The sequence below is a fragment of the Amblyomma maculatum genome, chromosome 2 (genome assembly GCF_055883805.1).
Source record: "Amblyomma maculatum isolate TAMU_Amacu chromosome 2, ASM5588380v1, whole genome shotgun sequence".
Taxonomy (NCBI): Eukaryota; Metazoa; Arthropoda; class Arachnida; order Ixodida; family Ixodidae; genus Amblyomma; species Amblyomma maculatum.
In genome coordinates this window covers 188,425,457-188,448,203 of record NC_139345.1, presented here as the reverse complement: position 1 = coordinate 188,448,203, position 22,747 = coordinate 188,425,457, and the positions used below count along the sequence as shown (strand labels likewise).

The 22,747-nt window shown below is 49.8% G+C and overlaps 1 pseudogene; it reads right to left on the bottom strand.

The window, feature by feature from the left end:
• Positions 1-18,667: 18,667 nt before the first annotated feature.
• LOC146200642 (uncharacterized) lies at positions 18,668-19,420 on the bottom strand (annotated as a pseudogene).
• Positions 19,421-22,747: the final 3,327 nt, after the last annotated feature.

Below are 22,747 nucleotides of genomic sequence, written 5' to 3'. Positions count from 1 at the left end.
TCGCCGACGTTTGTAAAGCAACGCTACCTGGACTTGAAAAGACCTGCTCTCTCCTCCTCTCCACAGGACCTGCGTCACATTAGTTGCCCGACAGCAAATGATAGCATTTCTAGCTACGCTGCGAATGTGGATGCAATACATGCCGCTAGGTGCATCCCACCTGGGAGGCAACGCCGGCTGGTCTTATTTCTCTCTGCCTATGGTTAGGCTAGACAGCGAATGCGCTGGGATATTTCTTTTGCGGCGTCTCGGTTTTTCTAGCTACAAGACGTAAACCTTCTTTCTCTTGGCTTCATCATAATCGTCATCATCATCATCATCATCATCAGCCTGACTATACCAACTGCAAGGCGAAGACCTCTCCCATATTTCTCCAATTAACCCGGTTCTGTGCTAGCTATATCCACTTGACCCCTGCGAACTTCTTAACCTCATCCGCCCACCTGACTTTCTGCCGCCCCCTGCTACGCTTTTCTTTCCTTGAAATCCAGTTTGTTACCCTAAGCGACCATCAGTTATCCCCTCTTTGCACTACATGTACTGCCCATGCCCATTTCTTCCTCTTAATTTCCACTAGAATGTCAGTAACTTAAGTTATTTCTCCGACCCACTCTGCACGATTCCTATCTCTTAATGTTACCCCTACCATTTTTCGTTCCATAGCCCTCTGAGTTGTCCTCAACTTAAGTAGAACCCACTTGGTTAGCCTCCACTTTTCAGCCCCATAGGTGAGTACAGGTAAGATGCAACTGTTGTATGCTTTCCTCTTGAGCGATACCGGTAAGCTGCTAGTCATAATCCTCGAGTGCTTGTCAAATGCGCTCCGTCCCAATCTTATTCTTCTTGTTAATTCCTTTTCGTGGTCCGGATCTGCGGTTACTACCTGTCCTAAGTATACATATTCGCCTACTACTTCCAGTGCTTCGCTACCTAACGTAAACTGCAGTTCCTTCCCGAGGCTGTTGAACATTACCTTAGTCTTCTGCATATTGATTTTAAGCCTACCTTTCTACTTTTTCTGTCTAGGTCATCAATCATTATTTGCAGTTCATCCCCCGAGTTACTTAGCAAGGCAATGTCATCAGCAAATCGCAGATTACTGAGGTATTCTCCATCTACCCTTAACCCTAACTGCTCCCATTCCAAGTTTCTGAATACTTCCTCTAAGCAAATTGTGAATAGTACTGGCGAGATTGTGTCTTTTTGCCTAACGCCTTTCTTTATGAGAATTTTGTTACTTTGTGCAGAACTATGGTTGCTGTGCAGCCGCTATATATATCTTCCAACACTTTCACGTATGGCTCGTCTACCCCTGATTTCGCAATGCCTGCATCACCGCCGAGCTCTCAACTGAGTCAAATGCTTTTTCGTAATCAATTATTGCTATGTATAAGGGCTGGCTATATTCCGAGTATTTTTCTATCACCTGATTGATAGTATGGATATGATTGATAGTGGAGTACCGTTTCCGAAAACCTGCTTGATCCTTTGCTTGATTGCAGTCTAAGGTTGTCCTGATTCTATTAGCGATGACCTTAGTAGATACCTTGTACGTAACAGACAGTAAGCTGATTGGTATTATGGTCCCTAGAGTCCCTTTTCTTATGAACGAGGATGTTTGCATTCTTCCATGGGTCCAGTACCGTCGATGACACCAGGCACTGCGTATACAGGGTGGCCAGTTTTTCTAGCACTTGGAAACTCTCTTGGCTTACACGCGTCGAATTCATCATGTGGTGGTGATGAAAAGGACACTTACTTTGAAAACGCCGCAAAATTGTCCGATTCCCTGTTCCTGGATGCCGCGGCCATTACGATGCTTACCCAAACGTTACGTGTTTGGTATTGCCAAGAATATGTAGCTCACAGAAATTCTAGGATCAGAGCAGTTCCTCGCAGGAGTTTACGCCAACTGTATACGTTTCGAGCTGATTACAGTAGAATACCACTTGAATAAATGTTATCTGAATAAATATTCAGTTATACGAACTTTATTTAATCCCCCCGCGAAAACACCACTAAACGCTATGCGAACAGCCTTAATTTTACCAATATTCAGTTAGTTCTGCACACATTTTCTTCGGCGTCATCCTGTGTCTTTTATGTCATACTGACCACTTCAACCAGCACAGGCCGCACAGCCCGCACGTTTTGTGGCATATCTTTACGTTGAGAACCACGTTTATATAGCTCTTAACAAATAGTGGCCGTTATTTAGCCTTAAACTAAGCAAAGCATTTGAGCAAGCTTGCCGCGAGCGAGGGAGCTAGCCAAAGCCAAAGCTTCAATCGTACTTCCAGGTTCTTTAGCTTCAAGGAAGGCTACGTATGCTTGCTGGTTAACCATGTCTGCCGAAGCAATCATCTGCATGTCAAAACGATAGCGTTTGCTGCGCAGGCACCCGGTGTGCCGGAAAGGCGTACGGCAACTTGCACACAGCGAGTGAGCTCAGAACACTGCAGTACTAGGTTCAAAATTGCTGCGAAACGTTATGGCACACTTCGAATTCAAACGTGTAGTAACAAAAAACACGTTAAAAAGCAGCGGCCACCAACGGTGCTCACTAAAAGCTCTAAAAGCCATCGGCGGAAGGCGACTGAAGAAAAAAAAATTACCGACGATTACGTTACTTCCTAATGCGAAATTTGAGTGCAGCAAATAAGCTGTTTCACCTTTTCGATAGATTGAGGCAAAGAAATCTAGCAGCACATGTATGCGCTATCACAGAATTCTTTTTTTTAATTTTTCACACGTAATCCTTTAACAAAGACTTCCTTCTCGGCGGCGGCGATGAGCTTCTGCTTCAGCCTCGCTTACACCTGGTTGCTCTCGACGGTGGCGATGAGCCTCCGCTTCTCGACGGCGGCGATGAGCTTCTGCTTCAGCCTCGCTTACTGCTCTGGATTCTGGCGGCGACGGCGCTGGGCCTCTGCTCTGGCAGCTCGTTTGGCGGCGGCGGCGGCGGCGGCGGCCGCTGGCGGCGGCAGCGGCGGCGGCGGCGGCGGCGGCGGCGGCGGCGGCGGCGGCGGCGGCGGCGGCGGCAGCGGCAGCAGCGGCGGCGGCGGCGGCGGCGGCGGCAGCGGCAGCGGCAGCGGCAGCGGCAGCGGCAGCGGCAGCGGCAGCAGCAGCAGCAGCAGCAGCAGCAGCAGCAGCAGCAGCAGCAGCGGCGGCGGCGGCGGCGGCGGCGGCGGCAGCAGCAGCAGCAGCAGCCGGAGGACTTCCACCGGTCGTCTCGCTCATGGCTCTGAAAGAACTGGCAGATAATTTCGCAGTGGCGAATGGCAGCGGCAATTTCGGCTCGGGTGGGGCACATATACAGATCCGCCGCCACCGATCTGGCTCTCTGATTGCCACCGCACAGGGGTTGCATAGGAGGAGGAGCGAAGAAAGGAATTAAGTTCGAGCCGGCGCTTTGACAACCAGAGACTCGCAGCAAGAGGGGGGAGGGGGGCGGCGTGTACACCCAGCGGCAAACGATGCAGCGACTGACTGATGCTGCTGACGCCGATAGTGAGTCAACGCCAGCTGCGGAGTTGGTTTCAGGGACAACGCCGCCGATGCCGACGCAAACAATATGATACCCTCGCTTCCGCAGCGCCAAGAACCAGGTCTAGCCATGGCAAGGTGGTCACGTATTCGTCGACGTGCCGGGGCCTACGTGAAATAACCGGCGCGTCGGCAACTGAAGAGCACCCTATCCGCCACACAGGAACAGGGGCGGGTGGGGGACCCTCCCCTCCTCTTTCTGCATGGCGGCGACGGTGTTCTATGCAGTCACGTTATCTTGACTCTCTAGCGGCGTCAGCGGCATCCAGCGGTATCAGTCGGTCGCTGCTAGCGCTGGGGGGATGAAAGGGGGGCGGAGCTGGTTACGAGGCCGACGCCGACGCCGACGCGAAACCCAGGAACGGACGCCAAAGAGCTGCGCTCTAAAAAATGGTTTAAAATGATATGAAAACCCAATGTTTCTTGAACCTAATAGAAACAAGCTTCCGTGCATGTATATTAGTTCAGCGAACGTTTCCTAACGTCCCTTGCGTTCGTTCAAGTGAAGTTTCACAGTAATTGAAATTTAACTCCGTTTGATAGCCTCTGCATATGTACCATAATTCAAACACAAAATATAATTTTAATTGTTGAATAATTGTTCTGAGAAAACTGGATGGTATACTTAGCATCCTCGAAGGTAATAAAGCTCCATTTGGTATTAACTATAGTTAAAAACCTCTCAAATAATAATAAACAAATGGAAAGAACTGTAGAGCTCAAGCACGATTGTATTCAGCTTCAAAGATAGGCTTCAAAGTTCTCGAATTGTCCGTCGTATCTTTCATCTATACCTTGACACCATCATGGAAGCCATCAAGGATTCTATACAAAGGCGAACGAGCAAGAAAAACGGAAAATTTCGCTAACTTCGTTTGAAGAGCCGCAATGCAATCTAATCAATGCTCGTGATACCAAGTTTTGGACAATCACTGCTAACGAACAGGATTCTTAAAAAATGAAAGAATTGAAATATTTTAAATCAAAGAACCGAGAGCGATACAATGTTCATAAAGCATTCATAAAGTTACTTTCGTACGGCTACATTATGTTTTGAGTATTTTCATGTGTACCAAGACATCCGCTTTCGGTGTTGACAAAAAACTTACAGCTTTTCAAAAAGCAGGAAAAAAATTGGCTGTGGTTTGACCAATGGCCATGCCGAGTAGAATTACGGAAGCAACATCTGAGGCGAACGCGATGGGGGCGGCACCTCTGAGTCACCCTGCCGCGGAGGAGTCGGCGGCGGCCGCGGCGCTCCAGTGGTGCACAGTGGGGCGTTACTCCCTCCTTGCGCATGCCCAGCTGGCGTGGCGGTGGCGACACCTCGCAGTCAGCCGCGCAGCGGAGGAGTTGGCGGCGGTTCCGACCATGTTCCGACGTGGCTCTCCAGCTTCGCTCTGTATGACGCCACTCGCTCCTCGCGCATGCGCAGCTTGGCTCATCGGCACCACGAAATGGCTGAGCGACTAGCGTAGTGTTGCTTCTGCAAAAAAAAAAAAAAACACATTATAAGCATCTGAACCTCATGCATTTTACTCCTATGCTGCATAGGTAATAATGCTTTATTGCGATATGAGCTAACTAAAATTGACTGCAGATGAGTATACAAATAAGCGTAATGCTTTCTCTTAGGTTTAACATGAAACTTTGTTTCGGCAGCGTTTCGATGGAGGCGAAAAGAACTGGCGTCCATGCCTTGTGCGATGTCAGTGCACGTTCAAGCTCCTCAGGTGGTCGAAATTTCTCCGACGTCTTCTACTACGGCACCCCTTTCTCATTCCGCTTTCACTCCTCTCTTCCTAATTGCGCGGGCAAGGTTTACACAGAACAAGTGTGCCAGATACTGCTCCTTACTTTCATGTGAACCAATTATTACTTTTGAACTATTAAGAACAGACAAGTTAGGTGCAATACAAATTGTATCGATAGTGCAAGGAAAGAAAACGAATTTTAAATTATCATGGACGTTCTTTAGTCGCCGTTCTTAGGTCGTAATGCTTATTGGCTTATTGCTACAGCAACTGTACTCCAGATAGTAAAATATTGCGCTGAGTACTGCTGGCGGGATCTGGCGGCCGCTAGCGTAGACAAAAAGCGGACGGGCAACTTGCATGACTTCACGGAGCGAGCGGAGAGCATAAAGTCACTTTGCTGCCGAGCTAACGGCAGCAATGCAAGGTAGATCCCGTGGTAGGGTACCTCGTTTGTGACAGTATCTGCGTCATTGTTGCAGCATGGAGTCCGAGGAGAGGGACGCGATTAAGGTATCGCGTACAGACTAGGTTTAACCGTAGCTAAACCAACTTAAAGTTTTGAAAAGTGTTTTAACTTGCCTGAAACAGAATAACAAAGACCCTCACACCTAAAGATTGATTTGTTGTAGTCACAACATTCTGAGTGTGCATCTTATCAAAATTTATGTGCATAATAGCTTAAATATTTCAGGAAAAAATCTTTTTTCAAGCAAACAAGCTTCATCTAGAACAGTAGTCACCTGACAGATGTGAGCATGAGTATCCCTTTAAAATATCTATAGCCTTTCGGGCAATAAGCCTCAGAGCAAATGCTTTGCTGAAGCTGCTCCACAGGCAACTCAGCGTTTATCAAGTTTAATCCCGACCCCACCTTTAGTAAATACAAAAACGGATTGTGACACATGGGGTTTATATCATTTACTATTTCGGCCGCTATCATTTGGCGAGGTTTCTGGTTGCGTTCTCAAAGCAGCTGTTAATACTGCACTTTCTTCAGAGGCTGAATATGTTCCTGGTGGAAGAATGGCAGCTCGCTCAAAAAAGCAATAGAAACAATTGAGAGAAATGCACGCCAAACAACATAACATCTGAAGTGCGATGTGAATAGAGATTTCACGCATCTAGGATATATCACCTGACCAAAACGTGAATCAGTAATAGTAAATGAGCAATCACGGCTACCGTGTTTGTTTAAATATAAAAATTTCAGGCCTGCCTTTGCTGCTACCAGAATATCTCAGATAATACACATCTACCAAGTCGGTAATAATCACTTCTGTATGCTCATGAGTAAGCTCAATAAAGGAATGTGAATGTTTTCAGAAATACAAATGAACAGCTCTGTTGCTGTTCGATATAACGAATTCACTCATACCTCATGTGCTGCATTCAAAGTTCTATTCGAGCACTATAATACGCGCTATAATGTACGAGACGGGCAAGTGCATTAGAGAAAAATATATTGAAAAGTGTTGAGAAACAAAAAGTGACGAAGGCCAAGTAGCACTTGAGAGCATGTTGCTGGATTCGCCGAGCCGGGATACTTAATTGCCGCCTCGCGAGCGTCATTTATCTGCAATACTTTTTGGAAAACTTACTTTCGTGTAACCGCATGAATCATGTAATCATTCACGCGCCCACTCGTATCTACCAACTCCAGAAATGAATCCATGCAGCTGAGACATGGTACCGAAACGCACAGCAAAGGTAGCAGACAGAAAGCTTTGCAGAATGCCACACGTGCCTGAAAGCAATAAGAGCTCGCTCGCTCACGATTTCGCTCAAAGTTTGGTAGTGATCACATTCAGACGCCGTTCTAAGAGCGAATTCCGTCACTTGCTGTGACGTGGAGAATCTCTTACGCAACACCATCCGAGAAGCTTTTCACGATGCCAGCTTTACCGCAGCCAATAGCGTCTGATTCATTACAAACCATAGTCACGTTGTATACAGGCACTTATAAATTCAAACCAACCTACGCAGAACGAAAACACCGCTGAACCGGCATGGTAGAAGGAGTAATTGCAGCCTTCAAGTGAATTCTGTAAACCCCTAAATATGAATTTCATGGCTTTGATTTCACTAAACGCATGATTGAGCCCAACTCTATTATATCGAAAGCCAGGATTTATTAACTCATTATTACATACATAGATGTGAACGACAGTGCAAGTAATAAACTGTAGGAAGGCGACCACCTTTCATTCGTCTGGCATGATCCGTGTAAGCACAGTGATAACACAATAACCTGAGCGTAGCGTCTGCAAACGAGACACGGCGAGATTATAAAAAAACCAGACACTTGTGAACAAGAAAATCACTATCAATATGTTAACATGTACAACAGCTTAAATACGAAATTCAAAGGGGGTCGGTAATATTGTGAGCGCCGCGCGTGAACTTTCACTTCTTTCATCTGTATAGATTCATCATCATCATCATCATCGCTGACTGCTGCTCGGATCGTCGCGCGCTGTGAGCCAGCTGGTTCTCGAAAAGAACAGACGTTTGTGCAAGTGCTGTCCCACAAGTGGCGGAGGTGCGATTCGTATTCCCCATCTCTCGCTTTAGACCCACCTACCGTTCTCCCTGGAGCTCTGTTTAGGCCTTCGCTTGCATCAACGGCCCTGTGCTATGGATGAGGGAAACGGTGCTCGCTGACCCCCGACGTCTCCTGCTCCTACTGCGGCTTCCCCTTCCTGGACAGTCACCAGCCGCCAGCGCGATCCCCAAATCTTTGCTGGCCCTCGCGGTGAAGATGTCGACGACTGGCTCGACAACTACAACAGGGCAGTACATTTAACCGCTGGGATGACGCTCATAAACTGCTCAACGTCGTTTTCTACTTGGCTGACGTCGCCAAAACCTGGTTCCTTAATCACGAGGATGACATCGCTGACTGGCCTACATTCACGGACCAGCTAAATAAAATTTTCGGCACTCCGGCTGGTCGCTCAGAGCAGGCAAAGAAAAAACTTGAAGCTCGTCTCCACCAGCCCGGCGAGCCCTACACGTCGTATATCGAGGACGTTCTGGCCCTTTGTCGCCGTGTCGATGCTGCTATGCCTAAGTCTGAGTGTGTTCGCCACTTAATTAAGGGCATCAACACTGCTGCTCTCAATGCCTTCGTGGTTAAAAATCCGTCGTCCGTGTCTGACATCACATCACATGTCAACATCTGGACCAGCTGCAGTCGTGCCGCTTCATGCAAGACCCCAGTGATGGCGGCTCCCTCATAGATGGAAATTTGCGGTCCTTAATACGCACCATGATCCGAGAGGAGCTCTATGGCCTCAACAACCCTTCTGCTGTACCTCCAACTCTTCCGCCAGCAACGGTGAATTTGCGCAGCATCATCAAAGACAAACTGACGAATTTCAACTGCGCTGTGGCACCTTCCCCACCTCCCATTCCCTCCCAACCTCCCTCGCCGCCTCCCATCGCCTCCCAACATCCCTTGCCAACCTACGCCGAGATTACTTCACGTCAACCCACCCCGCCTTCCCCGACTTGTTCGGCACCCGTGTGCGGTCACGTCGCTGCCATGGCACCATATTCTACAGTGCACCGTCCTGTTGCAGATGGCGGCCCTCCCGCCCTGTGTGCTACTATTGTGGGATACGTGGCCACATTGCCCGTGTCTGTCGCCGCCGCCAGCAAGACGAGCAACGGGGTTATGCTCCCTTTGAACGTGCCCGCGTTCGCCAGCCTGATGATTCTACATTGCCCTACTCAGACTTTTACCGGCGTTCTTCCTCTCCTCCGAATCCCACCTATGTTTCACGGCCCTCGCGCCATTCCCTACGCCGATCCCCTTCGCCTTTTCGCCGCACGTCACCGCTTCGTCCTGTCTCGCAACCCTTCCAACCTCTAACGGAAAACTAACCGAAGCAGTTTTTGGAGGGAAAGCTGTTTCGAGTTCGAAATCTACAATTCCTCCTGGGCGACCGTCGAATATGTTAGTAGTGATCGTTGAAGGATTATACGTTGAGGCCCTCATCGACACCGGCGCCGCATATTCCGTCATGCATTTCTCTCTGTGTTCTCATCTGCGCAAAGTTCTAACGCCATACATCGGTCCGCCACTTCGTGGAGCTAATGGAACTCTTATGAAACCCACCGGCCAATGCACAGCACGTGTCCTCATCGATAACCAGCGGCATCATATTGAATTTATTGTGCTCCCCACGTGCGTTCATCTCATGATCTTGAGGTGGGATTTCTTATCGTCGGCGTCCGCCTTCATCTCTTGCCGTGAACGACGTATTCATCTTGCGGGCCCCGATATATTACCGACTTCTGATTGTTCACCACCACACGTATTCGCAGCAGTTGATTTAGTTTTGCCCCCAGGACTCGAGCAGCTGATCATCGTGGCATTGGACTACCCTCTCGATGGCGAGGCCTTCGTTATGCCCGCTCCTCGGTGGACCTACAACGGCCTAGCTCTTGCCTCGTGCCTCACATCCTTTACTCGTGGTTGCGCTGTGGTTGCGGCCCTCAATACAACTCTCCAGCCGTACTTACTGCCCAGAAGAGCCACAGTTGAGTTTATTTTTTATTGTGATCCCGTTCCCCTCAACATACTTTCCAGCGCACCCCCGCCTGCTGCCAAGCCTCCATTTCCGACATCATCTGCGCTCGCAGCCGCCATCAGCCCTGACCTTACATCCGAGCAGTCCACAGCTCTGCTAGACGTCCTCCTGCGACACCGAGAGTCTTTTGATGTGTGCGCCTCAGCGTTGGAAAGACCTCCGTCACCTCTCATCGCATAGAGACGGACGGCTCTGCTATTGTTCGACGACGGCCGTATCGCGTTTCAGCAGCAGAACGCAAAGTCATTGAGGAGCACGTTGCTGACATGCTTGCTCGAAATGTCATCCTGCCATCCACGAGCTCTTGGTACTCACCTGTGGTTCTCGTTCGAAAAAAAGATGGCTCAGTCCGCTTCTGCGTGGATTACCGGGCAGTTAACAAGATCACGCGCGAGGATGTTTACCCTTTGCCTCGTATTGATGACGCGTTAGACTGTCTCCAAGGCGCTGAGTATTTCTCCAGTCTCGACATCCGCTCGGGATACTAGCAAATTCCTATGCACGATGCAGATAAAGCCAAGACTGCTTTTTCTACCCCCGACGGTCTCTACGAATTTAACGTGATGCCTTTCGGACTCTGCAATGCGCCGACCACCTTTTAGCGCATGATTGATACCGTGCTTCGCGGCATGAAATGGAAAACATGCCTATGCTATCTCGACGACATCATTGTCTTCTCATCGAACTTCGCTCAGCACTTACAGCGCCTCACTGAAGTCCTCACGTTCCTTGCCAAGGGGGAGCTTCAGCTGAATACCAAGAAATGCCACTTTGCCAGTAAGACCATCAAAGTACTCGGCCATGTCGTCAGTAAGGCAGGAATCCAGCCTGATCCCGAAAAAATTGCGGCTGTCGTTAATTTTCCTCGGCCCCAACGTCAGAAAGATCTTCGCAGCTTCCTTGGCTTAGCCTTCTACTTCCGCCGTTTTATTCAGAACTTTGCAACAATTGCGGCCCCGTTACACAAGCGTGTGTCTTCCAAAGTGTTTTACACCTGGTCCACTGAATGGGAAGACGCCTTCAAAGCTCTCAAGCAGGCATTCACTTCCACTCCTGTGCTTCGCGATTTTGACGCTGATGCGCCCACCATACTTCACACAGACGCCAGTGGCCATGGTATTGGCGCGGTTCTCTTGCAACGCAACGCAGTGTCTGAAGAGCAAGTCGTCGCATACGCCATTCGTACGCTTACTGCAGCTGAGCGTAACTATACTATTACCGAGCAAGAGTGCCTCGCCGTTGTTTGGTCGGTTCAAAATTTTCGACCTTATTTGTATGGCCGCTACTTCACCATTTTCACAGACCATCACGCACTCTGTTGGCTGTCATCGCTGAAGAACTTATCGGGTCGACTGGGTCGCTGGGTACTAGGTATTCAAGAATACACCTTCACCATCACTTATAAATCTTGGCGAAAACACCTCGACGCTGACGCCCTCTCTCGCTGCCCATTGATACCTACTGGCGCGGCCCCACATACGGTCTCCTCGCCCTCCTGCCATCCAAGTCAGCCTTCTGCTGGCCACCTGAATGTTGCACCCATAGCTATAGCTCCACTCGAGAACAATGCTGATTTCTCGTCCTTGCAGCTGACTGACCCTTACTGCCGTACAATCATCACTCGCCTCCGTGGAGAATCAGTTGTCCCAAACAGTCGCTTGCGGCGTCAGCTTCGTCGGTTCCGATTTCACCATGGAACACTTTACCGCGACGTTTATCACCCTACGGGTCAACGCTGGGTACCCGTTGTACCTCGCTCCCTTCGTTTTAAAATTATGGAGGCTTACCACGACGACCCCACTGCTGGACATTTAGGCCGCTTTAAAACTTACGACCGTATCAAGAGCCGCTACTTCTGGCCTGGGCTTTCTGCCAGCGTCGCCAAATACATTTCATCATGTCCGTCTTGCCAGCATCGCAAGCGTTCAACATCCCCTCCTGCTGGCCTACTGCAACCTCTACCTTGCCCATCTGTGCATTTTGACACGGTCGCCATTGACTTGTTTGGTCCTCTCCCTTTGACGTCAGACGGCAACCGTCTTGTTGTCACTGCAATCGACCATCTAACGCGGTACGCTGAAACCGCACCTCTTCGCTCCGGTGCCGCCTCTGAAGACGCCAATTTTTTCCTGCGTGCGATAGTTTTGCGTCATGGTGCTCCTCGTATTCTCATTAGGGACTGTGGAAAGACATTTCTTTTTCAAGTCCTTGAGGAAGTACTGCGCGCAGCCAATACCGTCCATAAGACTTCTTCTTGCTACCACCCTCAGACCAACGGGCTCATCGAGTGGTTTCATCGCACTTTGTCCGATATGATATCCATGCATATCGCTCCTAATCACCGGAACTGGGAGAACGTTTCACCTTTCGTCACCTACGCCTACAATTCCGCTGTTCAGCGCACTACTGGTTATAGCCCTTTTTTTAGTTTATGGCCGTCAACCATCGACAGTATTCGACACTACTTTCTTCTCTGCTCCCTCTACGTCTGAAACTCCGGGCGAAGATTTTGCCACTCGCATGGCCCAGTGTCTCCAACTTGCCCGTTTGAACACTGAAGATGCTCAACAAGAACGCAAAGCCCTGTATGGTCAACGCCATCGAACTCCCTCCTTTTACCCCGGTGATGAAGTTCTCCTGTAGACATCAATCCGCAATCCTGGCCTGTGTGAGAAGTTCCTCCATCCTTACATTGGCCCTTATACAGTACTCCAACAAGCGTCTCCGGTGAACTATCGCGTTATTCCCTCGCACACCGTCGAAGATCGACGTCGTCGCTCCGAAGAGATCGTCCTCGTCTCGCGCATGAAGCCTTATGCCCGTAGTCCCTCATCCCTCTAATCAGCGACCAGGGTGGCCGCTCTCTTGTCGGGGGGTTTTGTGTAAGCGCAGCGCGTCAAATTTCACCTCTTTCATGTGTATAGATTCATCATCATCATCATCATCATCGCTGACTGCTGCTCGGAGCGTCGCGTGCTGTGAGCCAGCTGGTTCTGGAAAAGAACAGACGTTTGTGCAACTGCTGTCCCACAATATCAACAGGTTGATACGTAGTCCAAATGAAAACCAACTGCTATACAGTTCTTTTTCATTTCGCCTTCCTGTGCGTCTTTCAACTCTTTTGCTCTCGCTTCATTTGCTGCTAAGAGGATTCAATATGAGGCTACAGGTGTACAGCGACTTCAGCATATAAGGAGAGGAAGATGAGGAGGAAAGGCAGGGAAGTTAACCCGTAAAATAAACTGGTTTGCTACCCTGCACTGCGGGAAGGGGTGAGTGGATATAAAAGTTGTGAGAGAGGGATGGGTAAAGTTAGTACAGTCACATCAAAGACATGCCACATCACATCACGTCACAGTCATATCACACAGCTGCAAACTCAGTCTTTCGATTAGGCCTGTGCGTTTTATAAAGCGGAGCAGTGCATGGGAGGCCTTCACCGCAGCCGATCGCCGTGGCCAGGGACCTAAAATCAATTTCACTCAATGGGCGTCAATCTAAGACGCTCCAGCGTACGGCACAGACACTGTCTTTCCTTACTGTATATTGGGCCCTCACAAAGAATGTGGCCTATAGACTCGTCGCACCCACAGTTTGTACATGCAGGGCTCTTTGCCATGCCTATCTTAAAAGAATGCGAGTTTGTGAGTGTACACCAACCCACAGGCGGCACAGCAAAATTTCTTCTTGTCGGGGTAGGTCAGGCGGAAGCCAGAGCTTCAGGTCAGGGTTCAGGGATTTCAAGCGGCAGTTCGCAAACTGGCCAGTATTCCACAAGGTAAGAAGAAAGGCAGACGCGTTAAAAAGTGAGCATCGCTGCTATGTTAACCATAAATCTAGGTTTGTACAGTGCAGAACGCAGGTAATTTACAAACTTCCTCTTTCTTGTGAAAAATACCACATAGGGCAGACTGGCCGTTGTTTGAATATCCGGCTCTTCGAACATAGAAATTCTTTAACCCCTACATCACAAGACAATTTGCCTAAACATTGCACGAAGTGTAAATGCCGCCCCATTTTCTATTAAACTATTGTTTTTGGCATATCGCGCAATCAACGTACACGAGAAATTATAGAGGCATATCATATCATGAAAGGAGGGGATAAGTGTGTTAGCGAAGCTTCCATTAACTTAACAAAAGTAGAGATTACATACCTTGAATCAGTGGTCAAGTAGTTTTATCACGTGTTTTTTTGTGTATCTTTGCAGACGCCTTTTTTTTCCACATTTTTGCTAATTTTTGTCAATTTCACTCCTTTATTACATGTATTTGATAATTTTTTCTACCCTATATATTCTGTTAGCTTTTCTAATAAAACATCAGTTGTGAGTAAGCGCTCGTGTGTGTTTCCTTCTTTTTTGTCCTTGTCTTCTTTGCGCTATGTTTCCTAAAATGAGAACGCACCAACTCGCCCAATTTAGCATTCTTGTGCAGTTCCACAAGGAGAGCCTGTATTCCCGCGCAAGTGCGCGAAGCCTACCCGCTGCGTCTGCCCTGGAAAAGGGAATCAACACACAATCGCCATCTTGATGGGCTACTCGTGCGACCTCGTCCACCCGCAGATTGCTCGCTATGTCACTGTGTCCTGGAAGGCATTGTATGATGATGTCATGTCCTCCATTAATTTCACAGTGATGAATTTGTCGTATTTCCGCAACGAGTTGTTCACGAGCTCCACAGCGAAGAGCCGCTTTTAAGGCTTGCAGGGCTGCTTTTGAATCTGTGAAAATAGGCCACCACTGAGGGCTCTGCTGATTGATATGCCTTATTGCGACATGAAGAGTGGTTAGATCTGCAGCTGTTGAAGCTGTCTGGTGAATTGTCCAAACTTTTATTTCTGTATTAATTGAGGGTATGACCATGGAGCTTGAAGAACTCACGGCATGCACTGAACCATCTCTGTAGATGGGTAAACGTTTTGCATGGTGCTCATGGAAGTATTCAAGAGTGATTTGTTTTAGTTCTGTCGGCGATAGCTCGACCTTCTTCCTGATGCCGGGTATTGAAAGAAGCACGTGTGGTTCATGCAAGCTCCATAGTGTAGAGGACGGTCTAGATGCGGGTGTAAACTGGGACAGCAAAATAGCGCGATGCGCGTCAACGGTCACCGTAAATGGTGTACGCGGCCTGGTAATAGGAAGACTGGCCAAATTATGGCAGGGAACCCTGGAGATGTGTCGGAAATATGCACTCAGGGAGTCAGTTGTCAGGTAGGTAGATATGGGATGCTCCTGTGCAATTGAAATGGTAGCAGCCGTAGAGGCACATTTTGACAATCCCAGGCAGGTTCGCAGAGCTTGAGCTTGAACGCTCTGTAGAATTCCTAAGTTGGTTTTCCTGATATTTCCAAGTGCAGGTAAGCTGTGCCGAAGACATCCCAAAATAATGCACGGTATAGTTGGAGCATCGACCGCACGGACGCTCCCATGACATTCCCCCAATAAAGGTAAGTACATGAGCAATTGTTGTCAGCCTCTTTTTCATGAATGAAATGTTGAAAGTCCACGAAAGATTTCGGTCGATGATCACTCCCAGAAAGCGATGGTTGCTTTCGTAGGGTATTGCTTTATCATTAATGCGTACGGTGTAAGGTGCCATGTTCTTGCGTGTAAATTCAACTAGCGAACAGTTTTCAGTTGATATCTGTACACCTTGCAGGTGGAGGTAGGCCGCAACTATACTTGCCGCCTTTTGAAGCCTCGCTCTAACCTGTGGGTGCGTAACTTTTGATGCCCAGATACAGATGTCTGCATATATTGAAAGTTGCGCCGACTGTGTTATTAAGTCAACAAGTCCGACGAGAGTAAGATTGAAAGGGGTTGGGCTTAGTGCTCCGCCCTGTTGGACTCCACGGGAAGTGAAAGGTGAAGATGTTGGACCCTCCTCAGTCAGCATAAAGTGAGATTTGTTGGATAAATAACTGCATATTCAAGGGGCTTCAAGAAAAGTATACCATCTAGTCATCCCCCCCCCTCCCCCCTCGTGGCGCATTATCTCAGGAGTTAACCCCAATAAGGTATGTGATGCAGAGTAGTGACCAGCCCTGCTGTGGGTGCTTTTTGAGTCACTTTCTCTGGAGTGCCATGGTGTAAAGCAGACATACTGGTTTCATTCACGTAATATAAAAATACGCCAACGTGACAAAACAATTTTTTTCTAATGCACACAATTTGCAGTGCATTTGCTATTTATTCACCAGTGAGAACAAATAGCAGAGAATAACCGCAGTGTGCCGACACCATCCGTATCATGATCTTGCTTAATGAGCAAATAGCATAATAAATACCAAAATATGCGCGTCGCAAGACATGGCGAGTTATGGCCAGCGTCTCCATGACTCAACAGTTACAACGAAGATTCAGAACGATGCCCGAAAATTATGTTACAGGGCCCCTTAAACAAAAATTACCTGGGGCTTAGCTTTAATTAAGCATGTATATTGCGAAAGCAATGTCCGCTTGGCTACGCAAAGTGTTTAGCTTGTGGTGGTGCACATTGCTAAGCTCTTGCGCACTCACGAAATGAAAGGCATATTTTTTCCGAAGTCTTCCATATAGCTATACTGAAGAAACCGGCGAGTAGGCGCTACTTTTACTCTCTACATCCTGATAACGCACGTCATACCACACGATGCAACACACACATCCATCACCGCAGCAAGGCCTGCAAGCTCTTGCAACTTGTATGACGTCAATCGCTTGCCGCCGTTCGCAGGTGGTCGAGAGACAGCGGGAGGTGGAGCGAGCGGGCGCATCTCACATGAGCTCTGTGATTTCCCAGCAAAATTCCGTATTTTTCGCCACTTGCGTTCACCAACTTTGCCCTGGACGTTCGTCTATAGCTCCGGACCCGGTGTGGTGATCTCCAGACCAAGGCAGCAAAGTTTTATGACTTTTCGACCAAATATTTTTTGGCCGCAACAGCTGCGACAGCTAAGCCTATCAGCCGCATTACGACATCGGCGCGTTCGCGCGCAGCGGCGGTGGCGACGCCGCGTCCCCACAAGCCCAACAACGCCTTGACTATCCTCTGTGGAAGGCACGAACATTACTGCCGCGGAGTTATCCGATGGCTCGTGGACGGCGTTCGATATGCAACGTCGGTATCAAAGACCATCTCCGCCCCAGAAACAACCTGCCGAGGCCCAGACGCCAGCCAAATCGACTCTACCGAATCCGGGGCCACGCGGACGCCCTCCACCTATGACCAAAAAGCGTCCTCTTCCCCGCCTGCCCTCGGAACACCTCAAGATCGTCCTCTGCCCACACGGCACACTGAACCTCCACCCCGTAGGTCCCGCACGACTTGCACTTGCTGTCTACGCAGCCGCCAACGTCGACCACTGCCTGGCGGTTACTGCCGACCACGTCCGTATCCACCCCACTAACAACACCATCACAGTGAGCACGCCCGACAATGCCCGTGCCGTGTCTTTCGCCAAGATCGGCACCATTACCATCGACAAAACAAACAGACCGGGACCTTGTAGTCCCGGTTGCCGCCTATGCCCCAGCCCCGGACAATTCCGTACGGGGGATTTTGTACCGAGCCTAAGTTACGAAAACGATGCCGAGATCCTGGCTGAGCTCCGCGCTCGTAATCCCGATCTCCCCATCGTTGCTGCGCGTCGTATGGGCAAGACGCAGCACTTCGTCGTGACGTTCGCCAACACAGAGCTGCCCCGATACGTGTGGCACTTGGGGTTTACTTTCGAAGTCTTCCCTTTGAAGTCTCGCCCGGAGGCGTGCTTCAACTGTCGCAAGCTGGGTCACCGAGCGGACGTGTGCCCTCAACCACGAATACCTACTTGCCGCCGCTGCGGCGTCGCCCAAGACTCCCCACCAGCCGGCCAACCACCTACCTGTCAAGCCATGGGCATTGTACTCAAAAGCTCACATCCAACAGGCAGCAGAAGCTGCAAACACCGCTTCGTGCCTAGCCACAGGCCCAAATCCTCACAATCCCCCACGGACACTGCCACTGACCCAGGCAGTTCGCCAAGCGGCCGCCAGTCCCGTCCCGAGAACGCGGCCACCAACAACCATCCCCAAGGGATGAATCCTTCCCGCAACTGCAAAGCAGCAGTCCCCCAATGTATCCAGCCACAAGCCAACCACTTCAGCCGCAGGAACCAAGAGATGACTCTTTTCCCCCATCTACGCGGACGCAGTAGGAGCATAGATAGGAGCAGGTCGTCATCACAGAGACGCAGCTCGCGGACCAACTCCAACTCCGGAGAAGAAGGAAGACCTGCCAAACATTTGGCAAACATTTGACCACTTGCAGATGACAAGCAACGCCGAGCACACGACCCACAGGTAAGGGAGCTGGCAGAGTTAGTCCGACAATTGAAACTACAGTTAGCTCAGTCTAACGCAAAAATCAAACAGCTAGAAACTGCAAATAGCAATCAAAAAATGAAAAGTCGTCTGTGGCTTGCGCTCGCGTTGAAGTCATCCGAAATGAGGACAAGGGAGTAGAGCAAAACCGCCATAACAAACGAAAGGCACCTTTGGTACCTCGGCCAGATACAGATGACTTAGAGAGTAATTATGAAGAGAGATTTGCAAAAATAGACCAAAGACTCGCCAAGGTGGAGGAAACTATCCAGAAATTAATACCACAGCTTAACAAAGTTACTGGCACAATGACAAAGTTTCCAACTACTTTCGAAACTGTCCTAGCTACACTCGACGCCCTTACAACTAGGGTTGACGCACTAGCAGCGCCTAGCAACCTGATGATATGTCCATCGCCAAATGCAGGCTCATCTCTGGCACGAGGCTCTGAAGTGCGCTCCTTGACCGCAGTTGGGGCATGACCCGGGGTGCCTGGTCGGTAGGACTGGACTCTGGGCCTCGGACCTTGTATTCCAGATGAACAGTTCTTTGACGAGCTGTCCGAGTGCTGTCCTGAAGAATATTTTCTGGGCTGCCCTTGCTTGCTGACCGCGTCAAGATTGCCGGTTGCCGTTAGCAAGGGTTCGTCGCCGGTTTCTCGCAGTTGCAGCTGCTGTCGTTACACGGTCTCCTTTAAACGCGTTTTTGCCAAAGTGCTGGCGAGAGTCAAATTCGCATCCATTTGAAGCGACTTAGAGAGCTTAGCATCCTTGAGGCCGACCACGAACCTGTCTCGAATCATGCGTTCTTTTTCCTTGTAGTCGCACCGGTACGCCATCGTGTGCAACGCGGTAACGAATTGGTCGACGGACTCTCCAGGTTCTTGAGTGCGACGGTGAAAGCACGCGCTCTCATAAACAAGGTTCCTTGTGGCGACGAAGTGCTCGTCGAACTTCATCTTGACGACTTCGTATTGCTTCTGTTTTTCTTCAGGTAATGAAAAAGTAGAGATGTCTCTTCCTTGCCTGCCCATCGTATAACGTAGAGTCCAGACCTGCGCTTCTTCATTCCGCTCATTTAGGCCCGAGGCGACGCGGTAGCCATCAAAGAGCAAAGATCCGAGAAGGCCATTCGGACGTCCGGTTGAAGTCAAACCTTGGCGGAGCTCGAACCGCGAACATGCCGTGGGAGGGCTTGACTGAGTTGTCCTCTGACATGGCGCCCGTTGACGAAGTTAAGACAACGCCCCTCAAAAGCCAGAGGATCCCACTTCTGACACCATGTCGCGTTTGGTCCCTTGCCGGACGCCGAACGCGGCCGGGCAGCGGGCAGGAAGGAACTGAGAGTGGCCCCGATCCCGGCACGATAACAACAACCTTTTATTTCACGCAAACAGCATCTTTATATAACAAGCATCATGTGGCCAGTGACATCACGGACAGACAATTTTTCAGGTATCCAATAACGCAGAGACATGACACGCGGCACAGGCGCTATCAGCACAGATCCTCCGAGCACGCATTGGATGTGTGAGGCCTGGGGAACGACGGATGCGCCACGGACTTGCCACCAGGGATGTGTGTGACGGCTGTGGCGCAGTAGAAACACTCGAACATCTTCTACTGCACTGCGCCGCGCTAGCCGAACCACGACGTGAGTTGCTGGCGGCTTACAGAGCGCAGGGGGCAATCCCGGACAGCGTAGCTGTGTTCCTGAGGCCGCCGGGCAGTGCGCGCGTCCGCGAGCGAACACACATGAGGCTGTGTGAGTATATCGAACAGGCGGGCTTGATGACCCGCCTATTTCACCTCGCCAGATAGTGCGCGCTGTGACTGAACGCTCCGAGTGTGCTATTTCGCACAATAACGACCGATCACCCACGACAGCCATCAGTGTTTTGTACAGTGTGCAAGTGCGTGCGTGGTGAACAGTTGCCTGGACGCAGAGCTATTACGCAGGCCCGCCCGATGTGCCGAGTGCTCAGTGACCTAAGACATTTGCGGGTCGGCCTCAAGCAATCTACTGTATACTGTACCATAGTGTATATATTTCTTTTATTTTTTACTTACCCTTTTTTTTCTCCCTATCGCTCACCTCTGATTTCCTCCACCTTTTCCTCGCCATTCCTTTATTTCCGCCGCCCAGTTCAGGTGCTTCAGATATCAGATAGCAGATACAGGGGCTGGGAAACATCTTTTCTTTCCGTTTGTATATACAATAAATAACTACCACCACCACCGGCTTGAAAAGGAAATCGAGGCTTACTCGTGGGAACTTAGCCGAGAACAGTGGCATCAGACTTGCGACCGCCTTAATGGGCAACTGGGCAACGAGAACACGTGGTTTTTACTCAACATTTACTGAATCCTACGAGAACTAAGGCCGAACCCCACAAGGACCTACATAGGATATCGCAATCTTTCCAAGGCACCGACGAAGAGCTGATGACCACATTAAAAGATAAATACATTAACACCTCCCAGGATATATCCGCGCCAGATGGATACTCAGGATTCGATAATCGTCGCATGGATAGCGTCTTTACCGTAGCTGAGATCAGAGCTGCTCTTAACCAAATTAACACCACCTCGGTACCAGGGGAAGATTGCATCACCAATAAGATTTTGCGCAATTTAGAGAACCAGTCAGTAGAGGCACTTACGTACCTCTTCAACAGACACTGGACAGAGGGCAACGTCCCTGAGGAATGGAAGCACGCCAAAATTATTTTCGTACCTAAACCGGGCAAAATACTCGAGATGGGGAACCTCGGCGCAATCTCGCTAACGTCATGTCTCGGGAAAGTAACGGAACACGCTGTCTTAAACAGGCTCCTTATGCACACCGATGCGGAAAGCACGTTTCCCCCGTCCATGATTGGGTTTAGAGCAGGTCTTTCGACTCAGGACATCATGTGGCAAATTCAACAAGACATTCTAGATACAAATCGCATATGAGCTACGCGAACCATCCTGGGACTCGATGTGAGTAAGGCCTTCGACAATGTGTCACACGCTTCCATCCTCACTCACCTCTCAGAGTTAAACGTAGGCAAACGGACATACGACTACATCGCTGCCTTTCTGAATGCGCGTACGGCTACGCTCCATTTCGTTGACGAAACTAGCGACAAAATTACACTAGGGACGAGAGGAACACCGCAAGGCGCTGTACTTTCACCTTTTCTTTTCAACATCACTATGAGCGGCCTCTCGCGTCTGTTAGATGATATTCCACACATACATCATTCCATATACGCCGCCGACATCACCATATGAACCAATTCTGGCTCCGATGGAGAGATACAGGGTGTTAGGTTTGTTGTCGCGAGTGCCGGGGTATCCCACCGCTGACGCCAATTGTTATGTTTGGGGTCGCGAGTGCCTGAGTAGCGTACCGCTGCCACCAGTTGTTAAGTGCGGCCCGCGGCCCCTCGGTAGCGTTGGCCTGGCGGCTCCGTGGACGGCGGACGGCATCAAAGGTGTCAGCAAAGACGAGGCGTCTTCTAACGAAACAACCTTTACTACAACATCGTGAAGATACGGGCAGAGAAGCTGACCCGGAGAGAATACAGACACTCTCACACAGCTGGTGTCTAGTGTCGTCTCAACGGCGTGTCAAAGTAGTCTCTATCTCAGCGGAGTCTGCCGCTGCTTTATATAAGCATGCCAGTTCACAGTGAAAGGGAGAGAGCCCTTCAAGTTCAGACAAGGCGATTACTCAATCGCGGGTGGCGCGACCACATCTCCACCTCCTGCAGACAGGAGAGGGCGACGCACTCTCCCTCGAGCTCCAGGCTTGGCCAGCTTTTGCACACACACGTACGCACACACATTTGGCGCGTGGCAGGATCACGTTGAGACTTGTCGGTGGGAGGAAGCGTTGCACGGCCGATGAACGGCGCCGAAATGGCCGATCCGCTCGCGGTTCTGCCTGTTGCTATGCGGTGGCCCCGTCAGCTGTCCCACTTCTCAGTAGAGAAACGTAACAGACTGCCCCGCCGGGGGAGGGAGATCCCGAAGGTCAGGGGACTGCATCCGCTGTCCGGAGGGATCGGGATGTTGCTGCTAGCCGGGGTCGTCCGACTCAGCTTCTCTTTAGCTCAAACAGCCTGAAGAAGTCCTTGGCAAGTCCGGTTTCCAAGGCACTCTGCAACTTGTCTTCAGGAGGGTTTGCTGACAACCTACAACGTCACAACCACGCTAAAAACTCAACCGCTCAGCCAGCAAGCACGGCACAAACTTCACTGTTTTGCCAGACTATTTCCCTCTTATGCCCCCATCTACATTAAAGGGCAGCTTAGCAGCACTTGGAACAAGTCCACAAATTTGAAAATCGCATTTTCAAAACATCAGTTCAAACAAAGATATTACAAGGCAATATGTTCAAAATCCTATGTCAGGAAGAAAAACACCAAGAAGTGAAAACTGAGGCTTCTTCTCACGTTAAGGGCTCCTACTTAAGCCATCGGCGTTACCGTTGAGATCACCTTTTTCGCTAAAGCTTCG